Source organism: Lagopus muta, chromosome 11, assembly GCF_023343835.1.
Source record: "Lagopus muta isolate bLagMut1 chromosome 11, bLagMut1 primary, whole genome shotgun sequence".
In the NCBI taxonomy this organism is placed as follows: Eukaryota; Metazoa; Chordata; class Aves; order Galliformes; family Phasianidae; genus Lagopus; species Lagopus muta.
Window position 1 is genome coordinate 18,268,240 of NC_064443.1, and position 12,372 is coordinate 18,280,611.

General features: G+C 45.4%; 1 long non-coding RNA gene across 2 annotated transcripts in view; it reads right to left on the bottom strand.

Moving 5' to 3' along the window:
• The window catches only part of LOC125698896 (uncharacterized), a 68,567-nt gene that overhangs the window by 37,027 nt on the left and 19,168 nt on the right, over nt 1-12,372 (bottom strand). For both annotated transcript variants that reach the window (XR_007379363.1, XR_007379364.1), the window contains exon 3: nt 2,674-2,744. This is a non-coding gene — a long non-coding RNA (uncharacterized LOC125698896). The remainder of the gene's footprint in view (nt 1-2,673; nt 2,745-12,372) is intronic.

Genomic DNA, 12,372 nt, shown 5'->3' on the forward strand with positions numbered 1-12,372 from the left:
CCCATCCAAACTCATCCCTTGCTTAATTAATGCAGCCCATTAAGCACTGAAAGCAAAGAGATTGTTGCTGTTAATCGGTCAGCATCAGAAATCTCTCCAAGCAGGCTTTTAATTTTACACTGAACTCTTTCAGTGCCTTCTCTCCAAAGTTTGCAATCCCAAATGAAAGGCTCCCAGCTGAGGATCACAGTGCCTGTCCGTGCCAAAGGAAACCGGCAGCAGTTGGCCAAAGCTGTACGAGAAAGCAGAAACAGGCTCCAGTGCCACACATACAGCAGGGGACACGACAGCAGACTTAGAGCACCAGCTGACGTGTGTTTTTGGATGGAGATGGAAAAGTTTGGGGAGCAATTGATTTGGGAGAAGTTGCTAAAAGCTGCGAGATGAGCCCACAAGTGATGTCAGTGTGGGCTTCCTCGTGCTTTTCTGCCCTGCATCTGGCCTATCCGCAGTGGCACGTCAATGCACGTTAACAGGTTCTGCGCGGTGCAGCTGGAGAGGGGAAGGAGCCAGGAAATCTGTCCTCTCCTGGGCAGGCCCTGGCTCTCCAACAAAGCAGAGCAGGGGCTGGCGAGGCTGTGAATTGGCCCTCTGTGCCCAGCTGCCCTCACACACACACTCACACATTCACTCGGCTGCCAGCTACTGCGGCGGCACCAGAGAAAAGTGAAGGGAAGCTTTTATGCTCTTTGCAGTTCAGCCGGTGCCCTGAAAGAGGCAGACAGATCCCCAAACATGGCTTCTGTGTGCAGGGCAGAGATGAATAGCTCAGGAAGCACTTCCACAGCCCAGGCCTGAAAACCACAGCCTCTGCCAGCACTGCCAGCAACGATCTCCAGCCTGAAACATCTCACCCTGGAGCAGAAATCCCAGTTTGCTGGCAGCCTTGGTTAGCTACACAGGATCATTAAAACCACCCTAAAGACACTGACCGCTTACTTAGCGTGAACTCTCAGTTCTGGTGAAAAAATGAAGGTACCCGATTTGGGAGCAGGTTTATCCTCAGCTCCCCATCCACAGGCTGGACAGCTTCCCCACCATCCATCCCCTCCAGCCACCGCTGTGTCCCAGCAGGAGCAGAGGAGCACACAGAACCTGCTCATTGATCAGAGACCTTTGGCTGCTTATGGAGGTGCAGAGGGCAGAATGGCACACAGTGCCCTGCAGCTCTTGCTCCATGGAAAGCCTAGGGTAGAACATCCCTCAAATGCATGGAAGCAGTCCTCTGTGCCTTGTAACCTGGTCCTGGAGAGAGGTGCTTCCATGTTAGGCAGGAAGGTTGTGGTTACAAAGGTGAAGGAGAGGGAAGAAAGAAATTAATGCAGTTGTAAGAAAACAGAGGAATTTGCCAGCACTGACTCCCCTCATAGTTTGCCACTACAATAAATAAGGTTTTGTTAGACAGAAACAACACCCTTGCAAGTTCTTTGCTTCTAGATGACCCACAGTCAGACATACAAGCACTCATGTAAGTGCTATTTACAAGCACTGCCACGCTTGTCAAAAGATGAATTTGCATGCTCCAGACACATAATACCGGTAACAAAAAGATTATACATCCCTGTCAAAAGAGAAGAATGAGTAACTACTGACTCCAGTGGCCGCTGATCCCAGAGAACATAACTAACTTGAGCAGAATCTGCATACATGGGCACTGGGCACTGAAGAAAATGTACACATGGCCAGCACAAGATCCTTACCTACCCTGGCTGACTTCTGTGTGTCACACTGTGACACATGGGCACCAATTGTGTTTTCCAGAACCAGATTTAAATTCATGCCTTATCACCACACATGGTCCTAAGGAATGAAGCAATAGCTGCTGACAATGCTAAGACACCCATCGCTACCAGTCAGTAAGCCTTACTTTTCCAACCTTTTTGGAGATTCCACTGGTAACTGCTGCCCTGAGCTTGCTGATGGCTTTCTTTCCCTTTGGCTGCTCTGAGTATTTCTTTTTGGAGCAAAAGTTTTCATCTGCTTGGAGTGTTATTATTTACAGCAATCAATATTGCCACAGAAAGCAAATGGTTACCTCACATGTACTCACTGACAAGAAAACTGAAGCAAATTCAACATTTTGGGTGACACAGACTTTCTGAACGCCTTACTCCAAATATAAGCTGAATGATGTAATTTCTCAGCAATGAAGTATTTATGTGACCAGCTGAGAAGGCATCTCCCCTTATTTCTGACTCGTGCTGACCGGAGGCTGTACATAACACTGGCATGAAGGAGAAAGCATGTCCAGCACACAGCACTCTTAGTATGGTTATGGACAAGGATTCTGGAGGCCAGAAAGCCCTGCGTACAACTCCTGCCTTCTCCTCTGACCATAAAAGCACTCGATCCGCTTTCATCTTTTAATGACTGGTCCAGCTTCTGTTCCATGACATCACAACTCATTGCTCAGACCATAATTCTGTCACACAGCATGGATTTATCACTGCAGTTTCAAATAATGGCACATGTATTTATGTAGTAGCTACTGACATTTCAGAAATGCTTCTTTTCTTACGTAAAAATTATTTATTAATCATTTTACCTCTGGCTGGTCAGCCTCCTCCCTGCCAGCACATGCCTTCTTGAAACCTCTCTTCAATGCTACACTGGAAATCACACCCCACACTGCTGGCATCCCCAGGACTTTGCTGGTAATGCTGGTTAACTCACGTGGTGAAGTAAGAACTTCTCCTCAGAAGTATTTGTCGTGATGATATCGCAGTGACAATCTTTAAACTCACCTGGAAAAACAACATATGCATGTTTACTACATTATGAATTCAATTCATTACTGCATATCAATGCTTCTCTTTCTCTAACAAATGAGCAGCCTCAAGAAATCAGTGAGACTTTCTATTTAACATTAGGATCACCTTTACCTTGACGAATCTGATGAATCAGATCTAGATGTTTCCTCATCAGACAGACGCAGAATACACATGCAATAGACCAAACAGTGGAGGAAAATGAAAAGGCTACAGTTTTATCCACACCTGTAGCATTATTTACTACATTACACACTGCTCCTTTAACATATAGCACTTAGTGCAATAGGGTGCTGGCTCCAGCTGGGATTCTGGGACAGTGCAGCTTGAAGTGAAGAAGCAAAACCAGGGAAAAAAACAGTCTGAAGTGGAGAGAAACAAGTCCTGTTTCTCAGCTCTCGCTGTGGCAGCAAGGAAGTTAATAAAGCTGCCAATACAACTGGCAGCCACATGCACACACTGACCTGCTATTAAAGGAGCAGAAAATACCAACTTTTCTATAGAATTTTTGAAAGCTCAACAATAGTCCTGATAAAGTTACATACTTGCTATATAATTGCATTAGAGAGCCCAGAGAAAGGTCTTACTTTTGTGCCATGCTCTATTATGTCTTTAAATAGCCTGCCACAGGTTTTGCAGCTGTATTTGGCTCTCCAGGACTTTTCCAGAAGGTTGTCCAGAACTGGAAGCTTCTACACACATAAAAAAAGGACAGCAGACTCACATGAGTGACCCCCATCAGGTAAAGCCTGTGAGAAGTTCCCTGGCAGCAGTCAGTTACACATTTCCAACGAGTGCTCTCCATCAAACCACGTGCACCAGTGAGCTGACGGCTGCTGGCACAGCTGCTCCATGGCAGCCAGGCAGAATGAGGGATTTATTTATTTATTTAATATATAATTTAAGGAAGTCATGGAAACAGTACAAATATTTGGGGTATTTTCTTTCATTTGTTTTCTTCTGCTGGTATTTGTCTTGTCACATCAGGACTTGCCATTTTAGGCTCTAGCTTTCAGAAAACAACAAACTTGTATGGAATGACCTTCCAGCTTTCTGCCTGCAGAGGACCTAGAAAGTTGCAGGCATATCCCTTTATTTCTGAAGCATACCAACCATTACACACATTAGAATTAACAAAGAGAGCCACTTCTTGCCTATTTCAGAACCCTCTGCCTATCCAACTGCTCCAGAGATGAGGAAGAATAGATGCAGCAGCCACTGACTGTACCAAACATTGTAAGCAACCACATGCTCTGAGGGCACAGATTTGGGGGATGTGCTTAATGAGGAGCAGCACATCCTGGCTGCCAGCAGGAGATGGTGCTCCCCACTCACTGGCATGCTTTGAGTGTGGGTCCATAGTCCCAGCAGGAGACAGACACAGACATGGACAGGTGGTGGGACTGCACCCTGCAATGAGGCAGCTCAAGGAGGTTGGGCTCAGCCAACACATCTACAGATAGGACTTGTGCTTCCTGCACTCAGGGTGCATTTGGTGGGGAACCAAAGGACAACCAGGAGCTGCTGAGTACTCACAGAGCCTGGGAGTGAGCACATGGCAGCTCTCAGCTTCTCAGCCACGTCCTTCCAACCAGCCCCACCATTCTGCAACACCAACACAGGTTCACTACCACACACTGATCTGTACTGCTTCTAAAGCAGGCAGCCAAGGTCACAGCATTTTCTTTATTCATGCAATTCTGACTTCTCAGACAAGCAAGGCCCAATAAATGCATTTTTCCAGCATCCCGCTTCAAGCAGCCCCAAGGCATACAGCAGTGAACAGAAATTTGCCTAATTAAAGACCACTTTCTGAAAAATTTAGCCCTTGCTGCCTTGCTCAAGGTCGTACACCAAGTGGCTGCAGAACAAACAGCTCTGCGAAGCTGCAGCAGCACAAGGAGCACAAACCTCACGTAAGGGCAGCATCAGCCCTGGTGCTCAGTGCTGGCAGAGCGAGGTTTTGTTTTCCAGCAAAGCTGAGTGAGGAAGCAAAAGGAAATGGCAATGGAACACGATTTTGTAATGGCTATTTTTGTTCTTAATTAGACCATTTTCTAAGAAAAAGGTTGATTGGGAGCGTGCAGCAAAATTGTTTCTAAATCTAATTCTTGTGGTTCTGTTGGATTGCTTGCTCGGATTCTAAGGTTAAATCAGTGGACTGCAAGTTTTCCTGAGGCATATTATTCACATTAAGCAAGCAGTGCCCAAAACATCTGAAACACATCCGAATTTATTTTTCTTAAGTCATACTGAACAATGGCCAAATCAGCACTGTCAACTGGTAAACAGGGAGAATGTTACCAGCATTCTCATGATTTTATGCTTTGTAACTCCTATTTGATTTACAAATTAAAAAATACAAGCGAATGAATTATTTTGCTATTCTGTTTTCTTCAAAAGCATTAAGGCACTATTGAAAATTCCTCTTTTCCATGTTAAAATACACTTCTTAACAGTACTTCACCCCAAACACCAAACATACTACTGTTTCTCTGCTTATTTCCTACCTCGTTTTTCTGAACCCATCACTCAGAATGGATTCTGCAGTGATCCAGAGTCACTCAGCATGAAACAATTGGTCCAGCAAGCACCAAATCTTACATCATCACGGTGCTCTATTGAAACAGTTCTTCAGACATTTAACATACACTACGAACTCACGCTCAAAATAAAGCATGTCAGTGACTGGGGAGTTCTGGATAAGGTGAAGGATTTCAGCAAAGTAGGAAAAAATGCTCTGCACACAACAGGCAGGTTGTGGCCACTGGAAAAAAAAATAAAATCAATATTGTTTCTCTAAGTTATCTGGGAATTGAAATAAAATCCTCTTTGGTGTTGGTTACTGATTTAATTGATATTAATAGCCCTGTGGGCTCAGTCTTTAATATACACTAAAGCCTGCTACAATCATCACATAGTCATCAAGGATTTGCTTCTAATTTACACTTATGCTCAACAAGAATTTGCTGTGCTGCTGTCCTTAGGAATACTGATGCCAGGAAGGGATGTAGTAACAAACAATAGCTGTTCAGCATGCATCCATGCCAAGGCTGCCACAGCAAGGCCATGTGTTGCAATGAAACCTGTCATTATTGCAATTGAACCCACGGAATGACCTCCAGCAGCCCCCAGGTGTAAGGAACTAGTTTGATTTCTGGAAGTGAGAATCCATTTTGTGCTCCTACTCAAATTCTGCTGACAGTAACCCCACATCCTACCTGCAGGATCACCAGCCAGTAAGGCTGCACTGTACACAGCAGAGCACATGCACTGCCTAAGCCAGGATAATTCAGCGCTAGGAAAATCAGTGGGAGCGATGATCAAACAAGTTGTTCTACATTTTGGTTACCTCATCTACAGTCTTTTCTTCACAGAGCGTGAAATTTTAACAAAGGGATGAACTGAAGATTTACGAATCCAATACTTCTACTGAAAATATTGGGCTCTTCATCTGCAGATTCAATCAGTCTCTGCAAACTTAAAGTAAGCAAATAGTCACAGCAATAAGCAGTCTCAATTCTACTATGATTTTCTGGAGTCAATGAGCTACAATGCAAACGTTTGCCCACCAGCATGAGAAGCAGCAGCCCTGCCTGCACTGCTGGTGATGATGACTAATAGAGACCTGCCACGGGAGAACGGAGAGCACGGAATGGCAATGACTGCCACGCAGCCTTGTTCCATTTGTTTCCATTTTCAAGTAATAACACAATATAAAATTCTGTATTGTTGTTAGCTGCCAGAACAGGTGGTGTAAGGAGAAAAATAATTTAAGTACTGATTGCTATGAAAGCATGCTCCCAATCTGCAGCATTCTTCACTTTGTTCTAATGGAACGTGGAATTAGCTGACTGAGTAAACTGTGCTGCTTTGTCACTGGTATTTCCTGCTACATACCCATATGTAGAGCATGGCGATCCTGACACAGGTTTGTCACAACAAGCCCTGATGACCTCTGATGATGGGGCTGAACCACACCTCCGAACATGCCCCAAATTCTTGTTTTGGATTCCTGGCTTTCCAGCTCCACACAAGTCCTTCTCAGCACCCTCACAGACCATGCACATGAGGGATGCCCCATGAGCACCCCGGGACTCTGGTGGGATGCCAGGCTTGTGCTGCACCCATCTCCCAGCAGAGCCTTTCAGGCTGAGTCCCATCAGCAACAGTAAGTGCGGGCTCAGCCTGTTCCTCAGCAGCTGTACCTGGATGAAATGTAGAATGGCCCGGATTGGACAGGACCATAAAGGTCATCTAGTTTCAATCCACTGCCATGGGCAAGGTTGCGAACCACTAGATCAGGCAGCCCAGAGCCACATCCAGCATGGCCTTAGTGATAGAACAAGGTGGAATGGTTTTAAACTGAGACAGGGGAGGCTTAGGTTGGATCTTAGGAGGAAGTTTTTCCACACAGGGGGTGGTGAGGCACTGGCACAGGCTGCCCAAGGAGGCTGTGGATGCCCCATCCCTGCAGGCATTCAAGGCCAGGCTGGATGTGGCTCTGGGCAGCCTGGGCTTCTGGTTGGTGACCTGCACACAGCAGGGGGTTGGAACTGGATGAGCATTGTGCTCCTTTGCAACCCAGGCCATTCTCAGATTCTATAATGGGGCATCCACAACCTCTCTGTGCAGTCCGTGCAGCAGTACATCAATAGACTCCCCTAACACAAATTCTTTCAAGAGCAACCAGGTTCCCTACTCCCTGCTTGAGTAACTACACACAGCCAGCTGTCAGCATTACATGTAGCTACATGTAGCTCTGGATGCCACAAAATAACCATAATTGGTTTTGGAGGGCACTGGGTCTGAAGGCCTAGTGCTACAGCCTAGGAACGGAACCTGGGCAGTGCTCTGACCTCATCACTGCTCACCATCCCTGCGTGCAGCCACACTGCTGTCACAAAACAGCACCAAACCAAAGCCTGAGCTTTCATCCTCCCCTCCATGGCACCAGTGAAACTTTCCTTGCCAATGCACAGCAGTGGTAACATTTGCAGCAAAGGCACACGGGTCAGACACAAGAGAATTAAAACCACAAACAACTGTTAGGAGGAAAAAAAAAGAATTAAAACACTTAATTGCTGCAAAGAAATACACAACAGCAAACTGCAAAAAGTATTTTTTTATGCCTACAGCCACAGGGGACAAGCCAACGGCTATATAGATGCCAATTGCAGCCCTAAAATTAGAGGGAGACAGATTTTGCACATATACACAGCAACTCAGCATTCAGATGAATTTATTGCAAAGAATACAAGGCGTGTCATGTTTGTCACTGCTCCTCATTTCCTGCTTCCATCTGCTTAGACCCTGCTGAAATCTGCTGTTGTACATTACACTACCTCTTCTCTCAGGATCTATCTGGTTCTTACCATAAGTGTGAGCAATGGAAAGGCCAGCGTTAGGCCTGGTGCCTCTGTTTTGTACACAGAGACCCAGTGCCTTTTCTGCAGTACTGCAGGATCTGGAGACAAGCAAAACGCCCAGCAAACTTGAAATAAAAATAAAGCAGAAAAAAAAACTACTCCACAATCTGCTCCGAAGGCTGTTCCATGCTATCAAAGCATGGCACTTCTCAGCAGCAAAACCCAAATCAAATCGACAATCAGCCTCACCAAGAGAAACGTGTAGCATCACAAGACAGAAGATGCACAGAACCTGTTGTTCTATTAGGAGCTGCCATGCGTGGAAGCTGAATTACACTGGAATGGCAATTGCAACTCACCTCCAATGCTCATTAGGGCAATTATTAAATGGAATTTAGCACCATATCTCACAGCAGGGATGTGGATGAGTGCATCCCACCAGTTCAGCTCTCAGCAGGACCTGCACTGGGTATCACTTGGGGTGCCCAGCCTTCCTTGGGAGCGCTGTGCAGCTATGCTGGAACACTCTGCAAGCCTATGAATGGATCCAAAAAGGTAAAAAAGGTAACGTGGATCAAATACTAGGAAAATAGATGCCGAACAGATGGATGACTTGGAATGACAACAAATTTAACAGTCCACAGAATATTCTCAAAGAGTAATGGGTAAACGCACTGTCCATCACAAGTGATGCTCCTGGAGTTGACTCAAGAAACTCCTTATAAATGAATCATGGAATGGCCTACTTACAGAATGAGCCTACTCATAGTAACAGCAGTCAGGATATTTCATTACAACAGTCTGTAAATGTTCCTTTTATCACTACAGAGAGATCTACATGTGGAAAAGAATATTAATAACACAGGAAGGTTGATTTTTAATAGGCTCTGCAATTCTTGCCCCATCTGCCTCCATTTCTGCAGGTAGTACAAAGAAACCCAGCAGTGCTCTCCAACACTCCTGTGTCAAAATAGCAACCCCCAACCAGATGTTTTCCTGCACCTTCTCTCGCACTGCAAGAGCCATCAGCACGCAGGTATTCCAAACAACAGACTTCACACTTTGCTGTCTGAGGACATACAGGGATGTTTTGTTGCCACTACAAAAATAAAAATAAATCACAAAACAACAACAAAAAAAAAGAAATCTCAAAACCACAGATTTGGTCTGAGCTGGTAGTAATTATTAATTTTTGCTCCCAATGTCACCACGCTCCCTTCAAGACAGCCCTGCTACAGATTGGCCACCACTCCAGAAGGCCACAGGAAAGGCACCAGAGGGAACTTGTCATGATTCTTTTTGAAACCGTAAGAGTGTTAAGGTTTAGAGCAGAAGAAGGTCAAAAGCCTTATTCTAAACTATTCCAGGAGAAACATTTACACATTCTCGCTGCTGAAGAGAAATGATGAAATTTTACAAGGTTTAAATAAAACGAGGCCAGTAGCTAATGCTGAAAGCTGGCATTTTACCAGCTGCCAAGAGCAGATCAATAAATAACCACCTTCAACTACAGCAAGAAAGGCTTAGCAGTATATTATCAGTGACCTGCAATCCAGGGGAAGGACATGGGCTGTGCTGTGCAGGTGTTGGTGCAGGGGGCACAGCATCAGCTTTTCCACACCAGTCCAAGCAGCTGTCCCGCTGTCCCTGGTGACACCAAGCAGCTGAAAAGTCCCTCGTTCAAAGTGTTACCTTTTTCTGCCTCTGATCACCCTTCCATTTGTGTACAGAATCTGCGCAAACTGAGGATGCCTTTAATGTCATAATGTTTTCATGTCTCAAAAAAAATATATTACCAGGGGAAAGCATGACTACAAAGCAAGGCAAGTGCCTGAGCTTTATTTAGGTGTTATAGAAGACACTGTGCAGAGAGCACTGTAAGGAACAAAACTGCAATGCCCTTCTTTCCTCTTAAAGTGCAATTACTGTGAATAGCAGCTTTGGAATTCAAGGATTTTTCATGGAGGAGCTACTTAGTATGCATGCAGACCCCATGTGAAGACAGACAAACAAGTCAGCACGCTTGGCAAGGCCTCTTGGCGGTGGCTGTTGGGCTCAGCACTGCAGCATTACCACCTGCAGCCGGGCTGCGCTCTGCCCCTGGGGCTGCAGGAGCTCAGGGAGCACAGAGTGCACAGCCCAGAGTGCCAGCAGCTCCTCATGGGTTCACAGAACGGCTTGGGTTGGAAGGGACTTTCAAGGTCACTGAGTTCCAAGCCCTGCCACGGGCTGGGTGCTCCCAGCAGATCAGGCTGCTTTGGGCACCTCCATGGATGGGCACCCACACTTGTCTGGATGTTGGCATGGGTTGGCAGTGTGCAGCAAGGGGACAGCAGCACAAGGACTGCTGTAGGCAGACAGTGAATCTCTGCTGCACGTGACCTCAGGCCCCTGGTTACAAGACAGCAGGAGAAAACACGTCTCACATTGCAGGCTGCCTTGCCATAGCATCCCGATAGGTGCCCAGGCTGATAAAATGGGGGTGGGACCGATGGTCACAGGCAATGTACCTGTAGGTTCAATCAGAAACCTGCTGTTATTAAGCAGAATTACTATTTATAGAGCAATTGGCACCAACTTCTTCTCAGTGAATTGGAAAGAGCTCAATTAGGAGAATCTCAAACAGCTTCCCATTTTCTCTGCATTTCCGTGACATTGAAATAAACCTCATTTTCTAGGCTTTTAACCAGCAGACTTCCAAAACACGCAGTGAAAATAAAGTCCTGAAACAGCCGTCCTGGCTGTGTCAGAGATGTACAGAACAACAAAACGAGACAGCAACCCATCCAAAACAGAACACAACAGCAACATTCGTGACTGAGAAAGATCCCAAGAGGAACTCAGCAGGATGTGAGCGTGCCACTGCTGATGGAGGGCTGGCACCTGCACAGCACAGCACAGCAGCTAATAGGTGAACTATTAGCTGTGTTGCTAGGATTTTTGCATGTTAAAACACAGCAGTGTAGCACTGTGAGGGTGTTCATGCTGCTGCATACAGCTCAGGAGCTCCAGGTAGAACCATGAGCTACCTGAGCTACACAATACAGGCAATGCGTTGGCACATCATCAAGGTGAAGTATCTCAAATTCCCAAATGCCTTTTTACCTCAAGCCAAAAATATCAGGTTTATCAAATACAGGGCTGGGATTGGAGTGCACAGCTCTCTTCTGCAGACTGACTCTGCTGCGGCTCTGCAGCTCAATGCTGTGCTTTGTCACAAGCCTTAAAAGCTACAAAGCACATGTGTGCATTTAAAGCAAACGCACTGCATCAGCTCTGAGGCACTGCAAGAGGGCTGCTTCTTTTCTTTTAGAAGGGATAGAAAAGACACGAGGAAAATACTCTCGAATGCACATTTCAAATAATTTCTTTTAGTTTGGAAAAAATAGGATCTGGATTAACGATTTAACCCAGCATGAAAACAGGCCATCTCTGGAACAAGCATGAAGCCAAAGTACTTGACAGAAATTAATACAGCAGCTGGAAACTGGAGTATGCAGCACCGGAAAAATCCTGACATATATTTACTACAGGTGCAATGGAAAACAACAGAATTATCTTCCAGTGATCCATAAAACAAGGAATATATCAACTGACATACAGCCGAGACTATAGCATGGATTATGGGGCTGCTAAACACACCAGATAAAGCCATAAAACTGCAGAAAGCAGCAGCATTTTTTTTGTTTTCAGTCTGTTATTCTGTACATTTTAATATAATTAAATACGTGAACCCAGAGTCATCTGTGTGACACTGCTGATCCAACTGTGATACAAATAACAGTCATTTGTTTCGTTATCTATGCTTCTTTCCTAGAGAAGTCCAAATGGCCAGAGTGCATCGATTATTCTCCAGCAGTGGAGCAGAGCAGCTCAGCTGGATGGGACCTTGCTGTTGTGCTCAGCGTGGAGCCAACCCTCACACGGCAGTGATAAGCCTCAGGTGTGCACCCCAGTGACAAACACAGCTGTGCACTTCTCTGATGCTCTTTGGCTTTTCGAGGGCTCAAGGACTCAAACCTCTTTTATCCCTCAAAACTCTTCTGTATTTGCAGGTTTAACATTCTCAGCTCCTTTGGATTGCAGCAGAGCACACAATACATCAGAACAGCGGGGTTTTTTATTTAAAGGCTACTGCATTTTTATCAGATGAAAGATATATAGTGAATACTAAAAAGAAAAACCAAACCAAAACCAAAAGAATGACATAACCTGAGACAAGTGAATTGTTTTCC